The sequence below is a fragment of the Gossypium hirsutum genome, chromosome A02 (assembly GCF_007990345.1).
Source record: "Gossypium hirsutum isolate 1008001.06 chromosome A02, Gossypium_hirsutum_v2.1, whole genome shotgun sequence".
NCBI lineage: Eukaryota > Viridiplantae > Streptophyta > Magnoliopsida > Malvales > Malvaceae > Gossypium > Gossypium hirsutum.
Window position 1 is genome coordinate 86685970 of NC_053425.1, and position 20600 is coordinate 86706569.

A 20600-nucleotide genomic window follows, 5' to 3' on the forward strand; every position below is an offset into this window, starting at 1 on the left:
TCAGAACAACATTCTTCCCAGAATTATGAATTTAATATACTTATGCTCAAAAACAAGAAATTTGATAGTTATGCTACTTAAGTATACATATCATTCAAATTAATCTCAACAACTATTATGATAGCAAAATTAGAATAAATGCTTCCTTAACAAAGACATGTTAGTCCTTACTAATTTGATTTTATTTCATCATTCAAGATTAAGCTACAATCATTAAGTTCAACTTATGTCTTCATATGTTGAACATAGCAATTTCTCTCCACTAATGTAGATAACATTGGAACTTGAATCAATAGGTCTTTAACAAGGTTGTAATGTGGCTGGGCTTAGGGGTAGGTAAAAGATAGATAAATTTAGTCTAAAAACCCTAGACTCAGCTTGCATCAGACCTTCGAAATAATTACCTTCAATACATCAACTTTCTTTGCTTTCACATACTCTTTTGTACATCTTATTTTAAGAACTTATGTTCTTTTTTTTGTTTTTTAATTCGAGCATTTTTACTGTATGTACTATAATTTTTTAGAGTATTTGATACTTCTTTTCAACCCCCCAAACTTATTTTTAAAGAATACTTTGAATGGTACTGAGTCTAGTGTTTGGGACAATTTTAAGATAGTTAAGAGAGAAGTGATGGCTAAATTTGCAAGGGTTCAAATAAAATTAGGCCATATAGTCTCAAAGTTGGGTTTCAAAAAAATTTCACCATGGTTGGCTTGAAAGGCTCAAACGGTCCAGTTGCCCAAATCATTTTCAACGCTCCATGCTTCCTAGGATTTCTCCTCAAGAAACTACTAAGTCAATTCTAAAGACTTTAAACTTTCATGCATGCCTAACTTTCCTAAGGAACTAAAATTTTATGGTATGATTTGCATGCTTTATTAAAAATACATTTATGTCAATATTAAGCTAACATAACAATTATTGAATTAATCAAACTTTATTTATACTGAAGTTTAGCATACTTGACAACATTTCAAATTATTGAACAAAATATAACCTAATCATAACTGAAAGAAAATTTTATTCTAAGTGGAAATAATTTCAATTTTCGATCCCCCTACTTAAGATGAACAATGTCCTCATGGTTAAAAGTGAATAGATGCTATACATCAGGTAGGATTCTAGAGAAGAGGAGGTGAGTCAATTTGACTGCTTAAGTACCAAGCTCTCTCTAAATCCAATCCTAGACATGTATATATCTATTGCCACACTTTATACTTTGCGACTTGTTCATTTTTATTCATGATTTTCATCTCTTGCTTTATTATGCAAAATTAAAAAAAATCCTAATTAAACTTAATCCTAAAATAACCTAAGAACATAAATAAAATAAAGTCGAGAGGGAGCTGATCCTTTTGAATTCGACTCATCTTTTGCTCTATCATCTTTATTTTTGCATGAATTGCTTCACTCCCTCTTCGATAGTGGACTCCATGGTTCAAATATGAAATTTGGAAACTCAAGCACAAAAATAAACGGCTCATTGTATGTTTTTGTAAAAGTGCTTCTAATGGAGTCATCCCTTATTTTTGAATATCTCTAATAAGCTTGTTGCTGCCACTGCATATGTTGCATTATTTCTATCAACTTTGACATCTATCTCGAAGATCTAGGCGAGGCGGTTGAGCTCTGAACATTGAAGTTCAACATCAGGTTCAGCTTCTGGTTCCATTGGTTCCACCCTATCAGGGATATCAGCTGATTGCATTGGTTCGATCTCTGTGGGATCTTCTTTTTCTTCGAGATCCTCACTTTCTTTAACTCGTTGCTGTAGAAAAAAGTCTCCAGCTATTCAGTAGAGGTCCCAATCTGTGATTGTGCCCTGGCTATAAGCTGTCTTCTTTATGTTTGCAAGAATTTTAGCTTTCAAGCATAGAATTGTTATCGTAAAAGGAAAGTAAGCTGGGCCAAAACGTCTAACGGCACAATTTTGCATTCTCTCAGGATGATTTTTCCCAAATCAATAGTCTTTCTAGTTAAAATCGAGTATAATAAGACCATTCACTCCAATGAAATCGTAGTTCCATGTGAACTAGGCATAATGCTGAATCAGATGAAATAGAACCATACCTTCGCAAGTGGTGTCAAATATTCTCTTCTACAAGTGTAGATTCCTTGCTTTGACACAGTCCACTTAGAACCTGGATGTGACAGCCCTAAATTGACCCTAGTCGGAAAGTGGTTTCGGGACCACTAAACCGAGTCATAAAAATAATTAACCGTCATAGTTGATGCTTATTATATGTATATATGCATGTGTGAAAATTTCATGTTTGAATTTTGTTAATTGTAAGTAAATTTTATTAAATAGGACTTATGTGAGAAAATTTAGAAATGTGCTAGGCAAATGTAAAGTGGCCTATTAATGCATGTTATGAAAATGATGGGTTTGCATGTCAAATTACCCAAAATTTGAGCTAGTGGCCGGCCTTGCTATGGGGTGAAACATGTTGTGAACATGTTGTGTTAGTGTGTTATGTTAGAAAGAATAAAATAAAGGGGTTAGTAATTAAGTAATGAAAAGGGAGGGGTGATGAAACCAAAGTTGTCTCCCCCTTACCCCCCCATTGCCGTGACTTGAAAAAAAAAAGAGAAAAAGCTCTCATGTTGTTCAAGTTGGCCGAATAGAAGAAAGAAAGGAAGGGAAAGAGCTTGGAGAAAATCGGCTATGGTGGTTCACTAGATTAAGGTATGTTTAATGTTGCTTTGAAAGTTCATACATCCCTTGGATGATTAGTCTAAATTCTAACTATCTCATGGAGGGATTTGGGGTTATTAGAGAGTTAGTATTCGACTAAGAGGCTTCAAAATTTTTAGTTGAAGCCTTGATACTATTAGCATGTTGGCTATATGGATGTGTTATGATGCTTGAGGTGTTAGCTAAATTTTAACTCATCACCAAGTTCTTTAAGCAACCCAAGTTAAAAGTTTCAGTATTGAGGTATCTTGAGCATTCGGCCATGGTAGGAGGTAGAAGAGAAATATGGTTGTTGTTAGATGAAGTAGAGTCTAACAAATGAGCACATATGTGCATTAGTTGCTAGATGGAGAAGAATCGGCTAGCAAGTTGTGTGCTAAGGCCGAATATAAGTTTGAACATTATTGAGTAATGTATGTGTTTTGGAATTGATGGAATGGAGAGTATGCTTAAATTGTGTTATGAACAATTATGTGTTAAATCAAGGTTTGCTAAGCTAGCTATTAAGGTGAAGTGCAAATGTTAGCATTTGATTTCTAGTGTATATATGTGTATTAGCCGAGTTTTGAACTTGAAACAAAATGGTATTTAGTCAATACAAGTGACCATATTTGTAGAATGTATTAAGTATACAATCGGCCTCAACATAGACATGCATATTCGGCCACATGAATGAGTACATAGGTTGATGTGTATGTTCGGCCATAGGTAAGCACATTGATGCTTTTATCTTGACTTAGATAATCGGCTCAAGGAAAATTTGTTAAAATGTTTAGTCAATTGATATTAGGTTAATGATGTGTGTATTCGGTCATCAAGGTGTACATGAGGAAATGTTAGATTAATTGTATTAAATTGCTCAATGTGATTAAAAATGCGTATGACCATTTTGTAATTGAGCTAAAGGTGGCCATATGACCTATCAAACTCCTTGTCATATTCGGCCATAAGCTAGCATAATGAGACTTTAATAAGTTGAATTTGTTTGAATTAGCTCAAGAGCTTAGAGGACCAAAGTTGGATAAGGGAAAGGAAAAAGTGATTGAATAGCCGCCGAAATCGTTCGACAACATCCGAGGTAAGTTTTCGAGTAATGAAACTTAGTTTACGATTTGATTAAGTCATGACGTGTAATTATAACAATATACGGTGATATAATGATTCTACTTGAATCATATGTGAGTTAATTAGTCTATACGTATGATGGGTAGCCGTATGTGCATAGAAATCATGTCATGAAGCAAGCCGAATCATGCTGTTCGTATGCGGCTATTGAGCCGAAAATGTAATGCTTAATAATTGAATTGTGTTTGAATTCTAGTTATGAAAATGAAATATTGATGTGTCATGATCTATTGATATGTGCATGGATATTCGGATTGATACCCGGGCTAAGTCCCGAAGGCATTTCTGCTAGTGACTAATTCCGGGCTAAGCCCGAAGGCATTTGTGCGAGTGACTAATTCCGGGCTAAGCCTGAAGGCATTTGTGCGAGTTACTATAACCGGGCTAAGTCCCGAAGGCATTTGTGCGAGTTACTATAACCGGGCTAAGTCCCGAAGGCATTTGAGCTAGTAGCTATATCCGGCTAAACTCCGAAGGTACTTGGTTTGGGAATGAGCGATCTTGCTGTAATAATTTAAATTGATACGCTCGTAAATCCCAACGATGAGGTACGTTTCGTATATGAATTGGAGTAGTAAATTCCCTTGAAATATTATTCGCTCAGTCAATTAATGAGCTTCCTACCTTTGGCTAAGTTGATCTTTTGTGTATGAATATAAGGGTTGGTAATGTGAAGTAAGTATGATATTGAGAATTTGTGCATATGAAATTATCCGTTTAGCCATATGAATGCTATACTTTAGTTGTGTCTAATTTCATGGCTCAAAACTTACTAAGCATTAAATGCTTACTCCGTTTCTTTGATTCTCGGTTTTATAGATTTTGGTTCGTCAGCTATCGGACTCGGGATTGTTGAAGTCGAAGTCATCCACACTATCAAATCCCCTTTGGTACACTTTCGGTTGAACTCTGAAATGGCATGTATAGGACTACCCTTTTTGATGTTGGTCATGTACCTTTCGGTATTGTACGAATTTGGATAGCCATGCGAAAATGGCTTATATATATTTTGAGCATAATGTTATAATCATTTTGTATGTATATGGGTATTGAGAGGTGTGGATATGCTTGGCAATGATTGGCCATTGGAATGGTTAATCACGATCATACTTTGTGCTATATATGCTAAAGGGTTGGGTGAATCATGGAAACTATGTAATAGGTAAAGTCTAGCTTAAAGGCAGATGCTGACAGTAGCAGTGATGTAAATTTGAAAAATCACTAAAAATAGTAGGAGTGTAATTAAATAGTGAATAAATTATGTAATCGAACCTTGATGAATGTAATTTCATATGCAAGATACGAAACGATCATATAAGTCATATGTTAAGAGATATTTAAGTTTTCGTGAAACAGGACCAGAATGGTTTCTGGATTCCCTGTTCCGACTTTGGAAATTCATTATAAATTAACCAGAGATAATTAGAATCCATGCCATATATTTATAGATTCCTTTTTGAGTCTAGTTTCTATACAAACAAACGGCATCAGTATTGAAGCCCTGTACAGGGAGATATCCAAGTCGTAATGCATGAAGGTCAGAGTAGTCAAACCCTAAAATAGGGGAGACTTTAACTAATAAAATGTACTAATTGGCTCGATCAAAAATTCTAGAAAAAAATTTGTAGATGGATATATGAGTCTAGTGTCAGAAAAAATTTACGGAACTGATTTTTGAGTTTTGGAACTCGAGATATGATTTTTAATGTGATAGTGATGCAGTTAGCCAGCTCGTCTGGAAATTTTTAAAATGGACCGTAAAAATAAGTGAATTAAGTCTGTTAACCCCTCGTGTTCGACTCCAGCAACGGTCTCGGGTACGGGGTGTTACACTGGAACTGTAAGTTCCTTGAGTATGTCTTACAAATTTTCAGGCTTGATGTTGCTCATTAAGAAAGAATATTCATCGTTTTCGAAATCAGGTAATTCAAAGAACTCATTAATAACATTTGAGGTTATTGGTACCTTGATTCTGCGGACAGATACTTCCTTCAATTCTCTTGATGTTAAATTCGCATAAAATTCACAAACTAGCTCCTCATCCACACTAGGTCTTTTCTTACAAAACAACTCTCAATTGAGAGTTTTAGCAACTTGACGAATACGTGCCATAAAATCAATATAATTGCTCTCTTTCAAAGTGAAGCCTTTCTCTGGATGCATCTGTTGATTCTTGAAAACACTTTCGTATCTCGCTTTGGCTTCTTCACAGTGGAATTTGCCTTGTGATTCATCAATTTGGGTAGAGGCAAGATTTTTTTTGCGAGGCATGATTAACCTGAACATAAGATGGAAAAAAATTTCTCAAAAATTTAATTAATATAAAATATTAATAATTTAATAAATTGAAAAATAAATGATTAAATAAAATTTAAAATTTAAGAGAAAAAAATTAGCACCTTTTTATAAAAATTAAGAACTCCTAAAAAAAATAATTAGAAAACAAAAGAGGTCGATTTAGGATAGGTTGGAGGATTATCAGCGAAGGATGGGGTGTTGGTGTGAGTAATAGGGCTGATGTGCCGCACAGATGTTTAGCAGCAAGTGGACAAGTCGAGCAGGATCGAGGAGTGCCACAACCTGGTGTGGGCAGCTGCTCGGCAGCAAGCCGCAACGTGGGCATGAGCGAGCTGGAGAGAGGAGCAGGTGTGGCTCCAAGGAGCAGCGATAAGGAGTGGTTGCTAGTGCACCTTTGTGCATGGGCTGCTGGGTGTGCACAGAAGCAGCAGGTGTGCGCGGGTTAAGCTGCTGGCCAAATGGCTGTCGGGTGATGTTGTGGTTGAGAAGTTGGAGGCTGACGGCTAGGGAGTTGAAGGCTACGGCACTAGGTGGTTTGGTGGGATGGAAGTTTGAATGAAGAAAGATGGAGATGATTGGTGATATTTATAGTGAGGGAAATAAGAGTTAAAGTAGAATTTTTAGAAAAATTTAATAATTAAAAATTCTAAGTTCTAATTCTACTCAAAGTAAACAACAATTAATAATTAAAATAATGCATATTAAATTATTATTTTCTATTAATTTATTAAGATAAAAACTTATCAAATAAAATATGATTAAATTAAAACTAATCCTAACTCTATATAAAGTTGATAATAATTAATATATATTATAATGGATATAATTATATATTAATAATTATCATATTTTTTTATTGAACAAAAATATTTATTCTAGATGCCCTTTGAAAATATTTACAAAAGAGAAATCTAATTATTAATATTTACAAAAAGAGCAACCAAATTTTAAAAATAGTTCAATTAAGTCCCTAGACTTAATGAAAATTTGAAATTGAGTTGCAATTTTGAAACTTGGATCAAAATTGACCCTTTTTATTTGAAAAATTAAAAATTTATTTTGCCATTTAGGGAATAATTTCTTAAAAAATTATGTCAAAACCAATTCCCAGGAAAGATTGGAAGGGTCACAAGCGGTCCCGCTTAAGTTCCGATCTCCTAGATAGAATTTATTTAAACATACTAATCGCAAAAATACATCCTAAATCATTTATTTAAAAAGAAAACAAGAAAATTTAATCATTTGATAAAATGAATGAGATTTGATCTCCTTCAATTTTATCTCCTAGTAATGTTTCAAGGGTTGAGCATTAACTTGAAAATTACCTCCCTTACCTTGAAGTTCAACAACTCCGTGTGGATAAACTCGATGAATCATAAATGGACCGGACCAACATGATTTTAACTTACTTGGAAAGAACCTTAATCTGGAATTGAATAACAAGACTTGCTGGCTTGTTTCAAATTCTCGAACTCGAATGTGCTTGTCATGCAATTTCTTGAGTCTCTTCTTAAGTAATTTGGCATTCTCGTAAGAAGACATTCGAATTTCTTCTAACTCATTAAGTTGAAGCATTCGTTTCTCCTTAGCAATTATAAAATCCAAGTTGAGTCGCTGGAGAGCCCAGTAAGCTTTATGCTCTAACTCCAAAGGCAGATGACAGGCTTTCCCAAAGACCAACCTATAGGGTGACATCCCTAAAGGTGTCTTGTATGTTGTACTGTAAGCCCATAAAGCATCATCTAGTCTTTTGGACCAATCTCATTAATTTGGGCAAACTACCTTCTCAAGTATGCCTTTGATCTCTTTGTTTACCGGTTCAGCTTACCCATTCATCTACGGATGGTAAGCTGTGGCAACCTTGTGTTTCACTCCATGTTTGTTAAGTAACCATTTCAACAACTTGTTCACAAAATGGGACCCTTCATCACTAATGATGGCTTGTGGGGTTCCAAACCTTGTGAACACATGCTTCTGCAAAAACTTCATCACAACCTTAGCCTCGTTTGTCGGATATGCTTCAGCCTCAATCCACTTAGACACGTAGTCTATAGCTACCAAGATGTACTTGTAACCAAAAGATGGAGGGAAAGGACTGAGAAAGTCAATACCCCAAACATTGAACAATTCTACCTCAATGATGTTTTTTCAAGGCATCTCGTTTCTGTTGGTGAAATTTCCAACCCTTTTACATCGATCAAAACTCTTTACGTAAGCATATGCATCTTTAAATAGTGTTGGCCAAAAGAATCGACTTGCAATACTTTGGCCGCAGTGCGTGTACCTCCGAAGTGTCCCCCACTCGGAGCTGAGTGACAATGGTATAGAATCTTATGTACTTCATATTCTACCACGCACCTACTGATCATTTGATCTACACACTTTTTAAACAAGTATGGTTCTTCCTAGAAATAGTACTTCACATCGTGGAGAAACTTTTTCTTTTGATGATATGTCTTATCAATCGGCATCAACCCACAAGATAAATCGTTAGCAATATCAGCAAACCAAGGGGTATTATGGACATGATTTACCTTCAGTATGTGTTCATCTGGAAATGTTTCCTGAATGGGTATAAGTGAAGAATTCCTTTCTTGCAGCTCTAATCTGGACAAGTGGTCTGCTACTTGGTTTTTTACTCCCTTTCAATCTTGAATTTCTAAATCAAACTCTTAAAGTAGAAGTACCCATCGGATCAGTCTCGGCTTAGCATCTTTCTTGGCAAGCAAATACTTAATCATTGAGTGGTCCATATAAACAGTCACCTTGGTACCTATAAGATAAGATCAAAACTTATCAAAAGCAAACACAATAGCAAGTAACTCTTTCTCTGTTACTGTATAATTCAGTTGAGCTCCTGTCAGAGTTCAACTTGCGTAATAGATGGGATGAAAACTTTGTTCCTTTGCTGGCCCATGACAGCTCCTATCATGAAATCACTTGTGTCACACATTAGTTCAAATGGCAAATCCCAGTCTGGTGTGACGATTATGGGTGTCGAAACTAGTCGGCCCTTCAAATCTTTAAAAGCTCTTAAGCACTCTTCATCAAATTTAAACGTCGTGTCCTTCTCCAATAATTTTCATAATAGTAACTTTGGAGAAGTCCTTGATGAATCTCCGATAGAAACCGGCGTGGCCCAAAAAGTTCCTAACACCCTTTACAAATGTTGGAGGTGGGAGTTTCTCAATAACAGCTTTGCTTTATCTACCTCGATTCCATGTCTCGTTATCTAATGCCCTAGAACAAAACCTTCTCGTACCATGAAATGGAACTTTCCCAATTGAGTACGAGGTTTGTTTCTTCGCATTGCCTTAGTACCTTGGCTAGATTTGCTAGGAAATCGTCATATGTATCTTCAAATATTGAAAAATCATCCATAAAGACTTCCAAGTATTTTTCAACCATGTCAGTAAAAATAGATATCATACATCTTTGAAATGTAGTAGGTGCATTACATAAACCAAATGGCATGTGCCTAAATGCAAATGTACTGTACGGGTAGGTGAATGTTGTCTTGTGCTGATCTTTTGGTGCTACTATAATCTGATTATACCCCGAGTATCCATCAAGAAAATAGTAATAGTCTCGCTTTGCGAGTCTATCCAGCATGTAGTCTAAAAATGACAAAGAAAAGTGATCTTTTCTAGTCGCCTTGTTCAGCTTCCGGTAATCGATGCAAATTCTCCATCCCGTAACTGTTCTAATCGATATCAACTCGTTATTCTTGTTTTCAATGACCGTGATACCTTATTTCTTTAGCATGCACTAGACCGGACTTACCCATGAACTATCTGAGATGGGGTAGATCATACTCCCATCTAACCACTTGATGATTTCTTTCTTGACTACATCCTTCATGATGGGGTTCAGTCTTCGTTGTCTATCAATCGTCCCTTTTTCGCCATCTTCCAGGATAATCTTGTGCATGCATACAGATAGACTAATTCTGCGAATATCTACTATGGTCCATCCAATAGCCTTATTGAATTGTTTCAATACTAGGATGAGTTTCTCTTCTTGCTCAGTAGTTAATTTTGCTGAAACAATCACAGGTAGAGTAGAAGAGTTACCTAAATAAACATATTTTAGATGTGAAGGAAGTACCTTAAGTTCTAATTTAGGTGGCTCCTCGATTAACACTTTTGGTTGGGCATAATCCCTATTCTCTAACTCCAAAGATTCAAAGAGGGATTGCAAATTAAATCCCCTTTGATTAGCTTCTAACAAAGCTAAGTATTCATCCTCCTCTTCATCATTTGGAGGATCTGATGTCAAAATTCGTTCCAATGGGTCCTCAAAATAGTTCAGTTCCTTCTCTATGATTAGATCCTCTATACCAGACACTACAGAACAATCATCAATTGTGTTAGGAAATCGCATAGACTTAAAAACGTTAAATATTTCTTGATCATCCTGAACACGCATATTAAGCTCACCCTTCTGCACATCAATAAGGGTTTTTCTGGTTGCTAAGAACGGTCTTCTTAGGATGATTGACACCCCTTTGTCTGCTTCAAAATCTAGAGTCACAAAACCAGTATGAAATATAAATTTGTCTACACATACCGATACGTCCTCGATTTTTCCTTCTGAATGTGCTAGGGATCGATCTACTAATTGAAGTGTAACCATAGTATGTCTAATTTCACATATCCCCAACTTCCTAAATATTGACATGGGCATCAAGTTGATACTCGCACCCAAGTCATATAGTGCCTTACCACAATATGTTGCTCCAATGTTGCTAGGTATGGTAAAACATCCAGGATCCTTCAATTTCGAGGGTATTTGTCTTGAAGATATGCACTGCATTCCTTCGTTAGAGCTACCGTCTCAAATTCTCCAAGCCTTTACTTTTTAGACAGGATATCCTTAGTTTGTCTTGAATTTGACGTAGTTCGGCATTTGTTCAAGTGCTTCAACCAATGGGATTTTGATATGAAGTTGCTTGAGTATGTCTAGGAACTTCTTGAATTGAATTTCTTACTTCTGCTTTTGAAGTCTTTGAGGGTAGGGTGGTGGAGGTTTCTTTATTGGAACTGGTTGATTCTCTTCTATAGTAACTTTGCATCTAACGGGGTTGTTAGTTGATCAGAATTAGCTAGTTCTGAAGTTATCTTATCGGATTTTACAGATTCTGGTTCTTGTGAAATTGACATTTCAACACTCGGTTAATGCCCTCTGAGTCTTGAGCATCATCTAGCTCTTTTTGATCTTCGACGGTGTTGGGCTCTAATGTCTTTTCGCTCCTCAATGTCAATGCTTTACAATTTTCCTTCCCTGGATTCCTCGGATTCCCCGTATCACTAGGTACAGCACCTTATGGTCAGTTTCTAAGTTCAGTTGCAAGCTGGCCCATTTGGTTTTCCAGGTTTTTCAATATAGCTGCTTGGCTTTGAATTAAGGCATCATGCTTCGCCATGTATGCCTTCAACAAATTTTCTAAGCCATTGGATGGTTCAGCTTGGGTTGGTTTCTGAACTTGTTGGGGAAAACTAGGTGGCTGGGTCGATCTAGGTTGGGCGTAAGTATTACTGGTTCCAGCCTATTAGTTACTCCAGGAAAAAATCGAATGGTTTTGCCATGATGGGTTATAGAAGTTAGATTATAGTCCTTGTTTTTCTCAATTTTGATTCTGGTTACCCATGTAGTATACGGATTCTGGGTTTGATGGACATTCTTCAAACAAATATCCTTCCCTACAATAAACACAAGCTATATTTTCAAATTGATTTGGTGGCTGTGCTACAAAACTATTAGACCCATTAGTAGTAAAATTTTTTAACATTGAGGATATTGATGATACTGAGATGTGAGTGAAGTAAGAACGTCTACTTCATGTATTCCAACAACTCGTCTTCCTGATGCTGCTCGATTGGTTGGCTGTTGATAATTGTTGCAGGCAATCCTCTCAATGATTTCATAAGCCTCATTATAAGACTTAGAAAGAAGAGCACCATTAGCAGAAGCGTCCACTACCATCCTCGTCTGGGCATTGTGACCATTATAAAATGTCTCAAATTGGACGCAATGTGGGGTTTAGTGATGAGGGCACTTTCGTAATAATTCTTTGTACCTTTCCCATGCCACATACAAGGACTTATCATCCATTTGTTGGAATGCAGTGATCTCATTTCTCAACTTAGCATTCTTGCTAGGCGGGAAATACTTCATAAGGAATCTTTCTGCTAACTCTTGTCATGTGGAAATTGAATTTGGTGGCACTGAGTTTAACCAAGCTCGAGCTCTGTCCCTTAGCGAATACGAGAACAACTTCAATCGTAGTGCATCCTTGGGTACTCTGGCTAACTTGAAAGAATCGCTCACCTCCATAAATAGTCTGAAGTGTAGCTAAGGATCTTTGGTAGGCATTCCACTAAATTGGCTCACTGTCTGAAGCATCTGGAACATGACTGACTTTAGCTCGAACTATTGTGCCTCAATTTCAAGTCTCCTAATACCCAAATTAAGATCATTAAATACTGGCACGGCATACTGTCTTAAAGCTCTATCCCTATCATCAACAATAAGGATAGGATTTTGAGCAGGGTTTGCTCCGTTTCCTTGATTTAGATTTTCGAAGTTCATCTCTTCGGTCCTTCTCTGACTTGCTTGTCTTCTTCGCTGTCGAAAAGTTCATTCAATCTCAGGGTCTACAGAGAGTAAATCAATAATTCGGTCAATACTCATAAACACTTAAAATAATCATAGAGAAATTAATTAAGTTAAAATTTGAACAGAAAAATAAACCAAAATGCAAAACTAACAAATTCACAAATAATGATTTTTTAAAATAGTCCCCGGCAACGGCACCAAAAAATTGGAATGACAGAAATGTGCAAGTGTACACAATCGTAACAAGTAATAAAATGACAAGTAAATGTCGAGTTATCGTACCCACAAGGACTGTGAAAAGAATTATTTATGAATGCTATTTAAAACACTTTGGTGAAGAAAAATATTTTGTTTGAAGAAGGTGATTAAAAACTAAGATTTTAAACTAAGTAAACTAAAAAAATAAATCTCAAATGCACGATTTCAAAATACGATTTTAATCAAGATGACATAATTGTGTTAGATCACTTACATGTCTTAACTTAGAATTACTAAACTCATTTTATATTGTTATGAATAAATTCACGACAACTCGGTAATTTGCTAACTTATGAACATACTCACCGACAAAAATCCATTCATCTCTTGACTATATCCCTATGTCAATTCAACCGATTGAATAAATCTTTAATAGGAAAATATGTTATTGCACATACATACTTATTAAATCGAAATAATCTCTTGTACATATCCCTATGTCTATTCAAACGATTAATTAAATCTAATAAGCACATAAAAGACTATGTGAGGTAACAAGTTATCTCCACCTTGAAACAGTTTAATCACAATAATCTTGCAAGTTATGCAAGGCAATTGTATCATCAGATACCATTGTTAATTTCACCCTCAGATACCTTAGATGATTAAACATGCACTAATTAAGTACTGTGTCCATTATTAACAATTTCAATCTGTTTAAATAATTAATTCATTAGCTACCTCACAATTGTAAAGCAAGAGTAACTTAGTCATGATTTTACTTAACCAAGCATCTTACCGAGGCCTATAACAATATAAACAGAATTTTAACAATTTTAGCAAATGCATTGCTATCAACCTAACATGAATTAAATTCAATCTAAATTGATTAAATTAACCATTCCAACAACGTAAATATTCATAGATATGTACATCATAACAACAACAAAAATTAAAGGGATAGGGAACAAAAATTAAATTCGATGTTTTTTTGTGGCTTGACTCGTTTGCTCCGTTCTTCCTTCTCCATTATCCTCGTCAACCAAGGTTGCTATGAACACTTAACTTCTGCTCCAAATGGCTAATGAATTCCCCTTTCCAAGAGGAGAAATCGGCAAGAGAGCAAGAGAATTTTGAATGGAAAAGAAGAGAGAAAGTGGAGAGAAAAGAGAAAAGAGAAAAGATGTGTATGCTTGAGGCGTGTTTCAAATTATCAGCTTAAGGGGGTTTTTATAGCTGAAGGGGGCTGCTAAAAATAGATAAAATTAGCAGCCAAAGAGCCCTCCCTTGGCCGGCCAGACATTTGGTAAGTTTGATGATTTCAAACTTGCTAAATTAAGCTTGGGTCAAATCTAAAAAGCCACCATTTGTGGAGGGGTTTGAATGTTGTTTGAACAAGTCTTCAAGGGCCTCTTTGCAAGCTAAATAATCAGCCAATTAGCTGATTTGGGTCAGCACATGGGGTGGTTTTGGGCTTTCCATTACTTGGTCGGTTCGGTTCACTCGGTTCGGCTCAACTGAACCACTTTTCATAATTTATTAATAATAATTTATTAACCAAAATTAAATTAGACATAAATTAAAATTAATTATATTACGAATTAATACACATAATTTTGGACCGTCTTAGGCTGGAAATTAATTCGCCTTGATACTTCAAATTGCTTATCGATTTTGTGCTTCTAGCAGTGTCTACCGAGCCATTTTTCACCCTTTGTGCAAATCTATCGAAAATAACCAAAATTCATCCAAATTAATTATAAAATTAATTAAAATTCAACATGTTCATATTTTAAGTACACTTTAATTATGTTATAAAAATTAATTATTTTCCGATAGGAATTTTATCAAAACTGCATGAATTTAAGTTAAAAATGGCATAAAAAAATGTGCATAGTTTTGTGTTTCCATCCTTCCAATTTCCATAATAAATAACTTTTCATAATTCTTTCTTATCACATTAGGCCCAAACTTTCTTTTAGCTATACCTCAATCTTACATTTTCACCATTTTTCTTTGTTATAACATATTAACCCATACATATTCATTTCTAGCCATAAAACTAATTCTATTATACCTACATTCTTCATATTTACTACAATCTCATTTTCATCATTTCTATAGGTTTCAATTTAAAATTCACCAAATTTACCATTTGTTTTAAATTTAATCAACCTATCAAGCCTTGCATAATCACATATTAATACACCTTATTCTTTTTATAGTTTATTTCATAATTTATCCACTCACATAATAATGCTATTAAAGATGAACTTGGAAAATCCAAGGTACTTACCATTGGATGAGTCAAAAATCAAAATAAAGCTTCCAACACCTTGAATCTTCCACCAAAGAAGCTTGAAAGATCAATTTCTATCATTTTTAATTTTTCATAAATTAAAAATATAACAAAAATATTAACACTCAAACTTTCTAATCATTTTTTGAATAGAAATCTCAAATTATAGACTTGAAGAAGTAGAAAACATCATTACTAACCGCTATGAAAATTTCTCTCTATATAATGAAGAACACCCTTGCAAAAGTGGAGGTTATAAAGGTGGGTTGAAGTTTTAAAATGGGTTTTCTAATAGATTTCAACAAAAACTCAAAATGGGTGATGAGATTTTTGAAGAGATTTTGAGAAAAATGAAGGACGGAAGAAGGCTTTAATGGGGAGAGAGTGGTCGACTAGAACAAGCTGGCGGATGGGTTTTCTCATCCTTTTTCCTCATTTTAACCAAAATATTATGCCAACTAAAAGTCAACACATATTAAAATGTGTTGTCCAAAATTCATCTTACCAAAATAATCACATCCAAGGGTCCATTTTAATCTCAAATATCAAATATACTATCCAAATATTATTTTCATTATACAAATATTGAGAAATGAACAAAATACCCTTGTATGAAAAAAATTACTATTTTTCTCCTTTTTTTGTCACTTTGCACAATTTCTTCACAAAAATAGTCACTTATCAAATCAAAATCCTATTATCCACATAGAACCTTTAATACAAATCCTTGGATATTGAAAATTACATTTGTATCCATTTCTCAAAAAATATGGGAAATTTACAAATTTAGTCCTTGTACTTTCCAATCTTTCTAATTTGGTTCCAGAAGTGATTTTCATCACACTAACACAAATTCCAAAACATTCTTATTCCAATTAATCATTAATAACTCATGTTTCCTATCTTGGTCAAACTACACTTTGATCTCAAACTTTTCAAAATATACGATTTAGTCCTTTTTGCCACATCCTCATTTCTAAAATTCTCTTATTCAATTTTCTTCTCAAATATCAACTTGATACCAAAAGAATCCTTTATCTGACTCATTTTTCATATTTTCTCATAGATTCACTTATCCCATATCAGAATAGTGTTGTGTGTTTAATCGAAAATTTTGAGGGTGTTACAAGGATCATTTGGAAAGAAGAGGTCAAAGGTTAGATTATTGTTAGTTTATACAAAGGGTACGAATGGTAGTATGGGTGGCCTTTTTCCTTTTCCACTTCAAACAATGCTGTAGAATATGAGGCACTCATAACAGGGCTAGAGTTGGCACAAAAATTGAAGGTCCGTAAGTTGCATGTCAATACAGATTCTCAAGTGGTGGCAAAGCAAATCTAGGGTGAGTACAAGGTTCGAGAGTCTATTTTAGCCAAGTACCATGGTTTGGTCAAAAGCTTATTACCTATGTTTCTTGAGGTCTAGGATGACAAATTCTTTAGAATCGAAAACACTCGGACGAATTTCTTTCCTACATTAGTTTTTTCAGTTGAGACCAAATAGAATGGAAAAATTTTACTTGAGTGTAAGGAACTTCTAAACTAAGTTACATACAAAAAAAACATTTAGTGTTGATGATGAGAGTTATTAGATTACCCCCTAATTAAAATCTTGGTAATCGATAAGACACCCTTCAATCCTTGAGAATTAGACAAGCTCTACCGCAAAGCTGTGAGGTACATTGTTATTGATAGGGTGTTATACAAAAAGAGTGTTTAGCTATTCTTAAGATGTCTCAACCCCTCCGAGGTGAATTAAAGTTTGAGAAAGATACATAAGGAGATTTGTGGACACCATCCAAGTGCCTAAGTCCTTCTTGAACAAAACATTTTTGGGTAGGGTTACTATTGGCCTAGCCTCCAATAGTATGCTGTGAAATTTATAGCCAAATAGGAGTCATGCCAAAAATTCTCACTCATACCTTGCCAACTAGTCAAGCCCTTATAATTCATATCTAGCCCCTAGCCTTTTGCAATTTGAGGGTTAGATATTATGGGTCTGTTTCCTCCAGCATACTAGTCGAGCCCTTGTAATTCATATCTAGCCCCTTGCCAACTTACCAATTGGTTAGAATCAAAAGCATTAACCACCGTCACGGAAAAACAGATGAAGAATTTCATGTGGAAAGCAGTGATGTGTCGATACGAGGTTCCACACTTGATCATCACGGATAATGGCACTCAATTGTAGGGTAAGTTTATGGAATTCTATGGCAACTTCCAAACTACCCTAACTCGAAGCTTCGTGAAGACCCCTCAGACAAACGGTCAAGCAGAGGATACCGAAAAAAATATCTTTTATGTACTTAAGAAGAAAATCGATGAAGAAAAAGACAGGTAGTTAAAAGCATTACAAGCATCCTATGGGCCCTCTAGACCACCTCCCACACAGGCATTGGAGAAACCTTATTCAACCTAATGTATGGTTAAAAGGAATACATCCCAACAGAGTTTTCCATAAACATGCATCAAATCCTCAAATATGCAAATCAGGCCACTGAAATGATGCTCCAAGAGAACTTGGATTTCTTAGAAGACAACAAATATTGGGCTAAAACCCTCCTAGTGGTTCATGCTCAATAAGTTGGTAGCTATTACAACTCCAAAGTTCAAAACAAACAATACCAAGTAGGGGACTTAGTGATGAGGAACATAAAGGCCAGTCTTCTGGTGGTTTAGAGAGGAAAAATAACACCTGATTTAGAAGGTCCACACAAGGAAATCAAGAAGATCGGTTTGGAGCTTACCAACTACCACACTTAGGTGGGAAGCTAGTACTACATATATGAAATTCTAGATGCTTCAGAAAGTTCTACATTTGATCTAAGGAGTGCAAGTTTAACTTATTTCTAGAGATACTAGCATATAACCATACTTGATAAATGAACTATATCTCTAAATTTTGTTGAATCTTTATAAGTTCTGTAACACCCCATGCCCAGTCCGATTACTGTACCCAAGCTATGGAATGCCACATTAGCCACCTAGATGACTCTTTTCAAAAACCAATCGTACCTCTAACACACCGTACAAAACATGTTCAGATTTAAGAAAACACAAGTTCTTAAACTCACATTGCTTGCTTTATGGTACACAACAGTAGTAATATGCGAACCTACATCATTTGGAAAACTTAACTTCTCATTTCTTAAAGACATAGATATTTGATAAAAAAGAATTTCAAAACATACAAACCCTAAGTCATACAAAACAATGTACCCCGCAGAATACAGTAATTCAACTTTCAGGTATCAGGGTTCGCATTCTAAGTCTTTCTGGTGTAAGTCTTTTTGAACAAGGTAGGTCTTGCGAACGACCCCTACGTGTTTAGATTCTTCGAACACATTTTGTAAGGTTTTTGAGTATCGTAAGTTATTGAGGGTTCACAGGTAGCAGTTCCCCAGTCATTAGGGTTTGCACTGTGCACTGTTCAACAACCTTGTCACAAGGCAACAACTTTGGCAAACTCTATATAAGTTAGTCAGTTTTGATTATTTCTTGCTTTTGCTTGTGGTGAACACTGTTATAAATTAAATACTTAGATAAGAGCTTGTAGATTTAGAAAGCATCAAACTACGCTTTAAACTATATTCATATATTTAAAATCCAGGTATGTATATATAGTTTAGTCAGTTCACAAGAGATATTAAATAAAAAAACTAAGTCTTAGAGCAACCGGAAAAGTTTACAGATAGAAAAACTAAGTCCAGAGTTCATTTGTACCATCTATTCAGTGTTTGTGCCTCTCCTGGAGCACACACTTCACTTCTACACATTATGCGATCTAACTATCTGCAGTGTTTAGAAAGGAGTACGTGATCTAACATAAGTTAAACAAGATTTTTAAAAAAGTTACTATTTAACTTATGTAAAAATCTTTGTTAAAAAATAGTAACTGTGTGATCTAACATAAGTTAAACAAGATTTTTAACAAAGTTACTATTTTGTGAATTAGGTTAGCCATCTTTACGTGAAGCCTGGTTGGCAGTTACGTGCTGTTAGTTATCTAAAAATAGTAAAACATAATATTTTGGAAAACACAATCTTATTTGCATGTTCTTTCCATTTGGATAAGTAGATCTCCTTATAACCTCTCAATTTGACTCAAAGAGTCTAACATATCCCATAAGTGTAGAATTAAGCTAACAATCTTCAACACACCTACATATCCGGTTTAATGGAGCTTGGCTCGCCATTCCCTTATTTCCCGTAACTTGTCCCGAGGCCTCTACCCAAATCACAAAATATAAAGGTAAGTACTCACAATCCTTTGGTATGCCATTATATCCAACGGTTTACAAAAGATTATAGTGTCAATACATTTACTTAAACATAGATCCCTTAAAACATGAGAATCTCGCAAAATACTATTCATAACTAGCTCACTGTATTGAGCTTGCATATCACTGTTCATAAAAACACAAATTTAAACACAATCAAATAATAGAGTTTAGAGAATACTTGCTCTCAGAACATAGGATAAATCTCTTAGCTCTTGATTAACTCTATGGTTCACACATACAAGTGGCAACTCCTGAACGCTCACTAGTTTGCTGAAAGCTTTAAACATGTTTCGCCTTTCCCTTTTCTTTACTTGTAAATGGTTCTGTTAGGTTTGCAATTTTACAAACATACACAAGTTGTAACATCTCGAATTAGGGCCTAGTCAGAACAGTGGTTTCAAGACCACAAATTCGAGATAGAAATAATTATTATATGATTCTTGCGAGGTTTATGTTATGAATGCATGCTTGTGTGAAAGTTTCATGAAGAAATTCTAAGCATAAAATGTTCAAGTGCAAAACTTGCATTCTAGAAGCTTTTAGCATGAAATTGCTTTAGATTATGAATTAGGAGGTCCTAATTATCAATTTGACCAATTTCTAAAATTTTGGACAAAAATGGACATGCATAGGAAAATTGGAAAGAGAAACCCTAAGGGCATTTTGGTCATTAGGTAATTAAAAGAATAAAAAGGGAAGATCAAACCCAAAATGTGTCCATCTTCCTCCTTGGTTGTCGAAAATCACAAAAAACCATAGCTAGGGTTTTGTTCAACATTTCCAAGCTCAATAGTAAGTGTTCCCTAGCCCCGTTTTTAATGTTCTTTATATTTTTTAAGTCCCGGTCACATGGTCTACCCATTCTTACTATATTTTGAGCTAGGGTTCTTGTATAAAAATTGACCCATGCATGACATGCTTGTATTTTGATGATTAATGGAGGAATATGAATGCTTGATGCATGATGAACATCTTTTATCAGGTGATTTTTAGTGAAACACCTAAATGGACTTGTTTGTAAAAGTGAAAAAGTGAGTAATACTAATGTGAAATAAAAGAAAATATGGGATGATATGAGC

At 35.0% G+C, this 20600-nt stretch overlaps 1 non-coding gene across 1 annotated transcript; it reads left to right on the top strand.

The window, feature by feature from the left end:
* Window positions 1–12164: 12164 nt before the first annotated feature.
* Window positions 12165–12271, top strand: LOC121217032 (small nucleolar RNA R71). Its single transcript, XR_005913241.1, has one exon. It is a non-coding gene; the product is annotated as a small nucleolar RNA R71 (small nucleolar RNA).
* Window positions 12272–20600: the final 8329 nt, after the last annotated feature.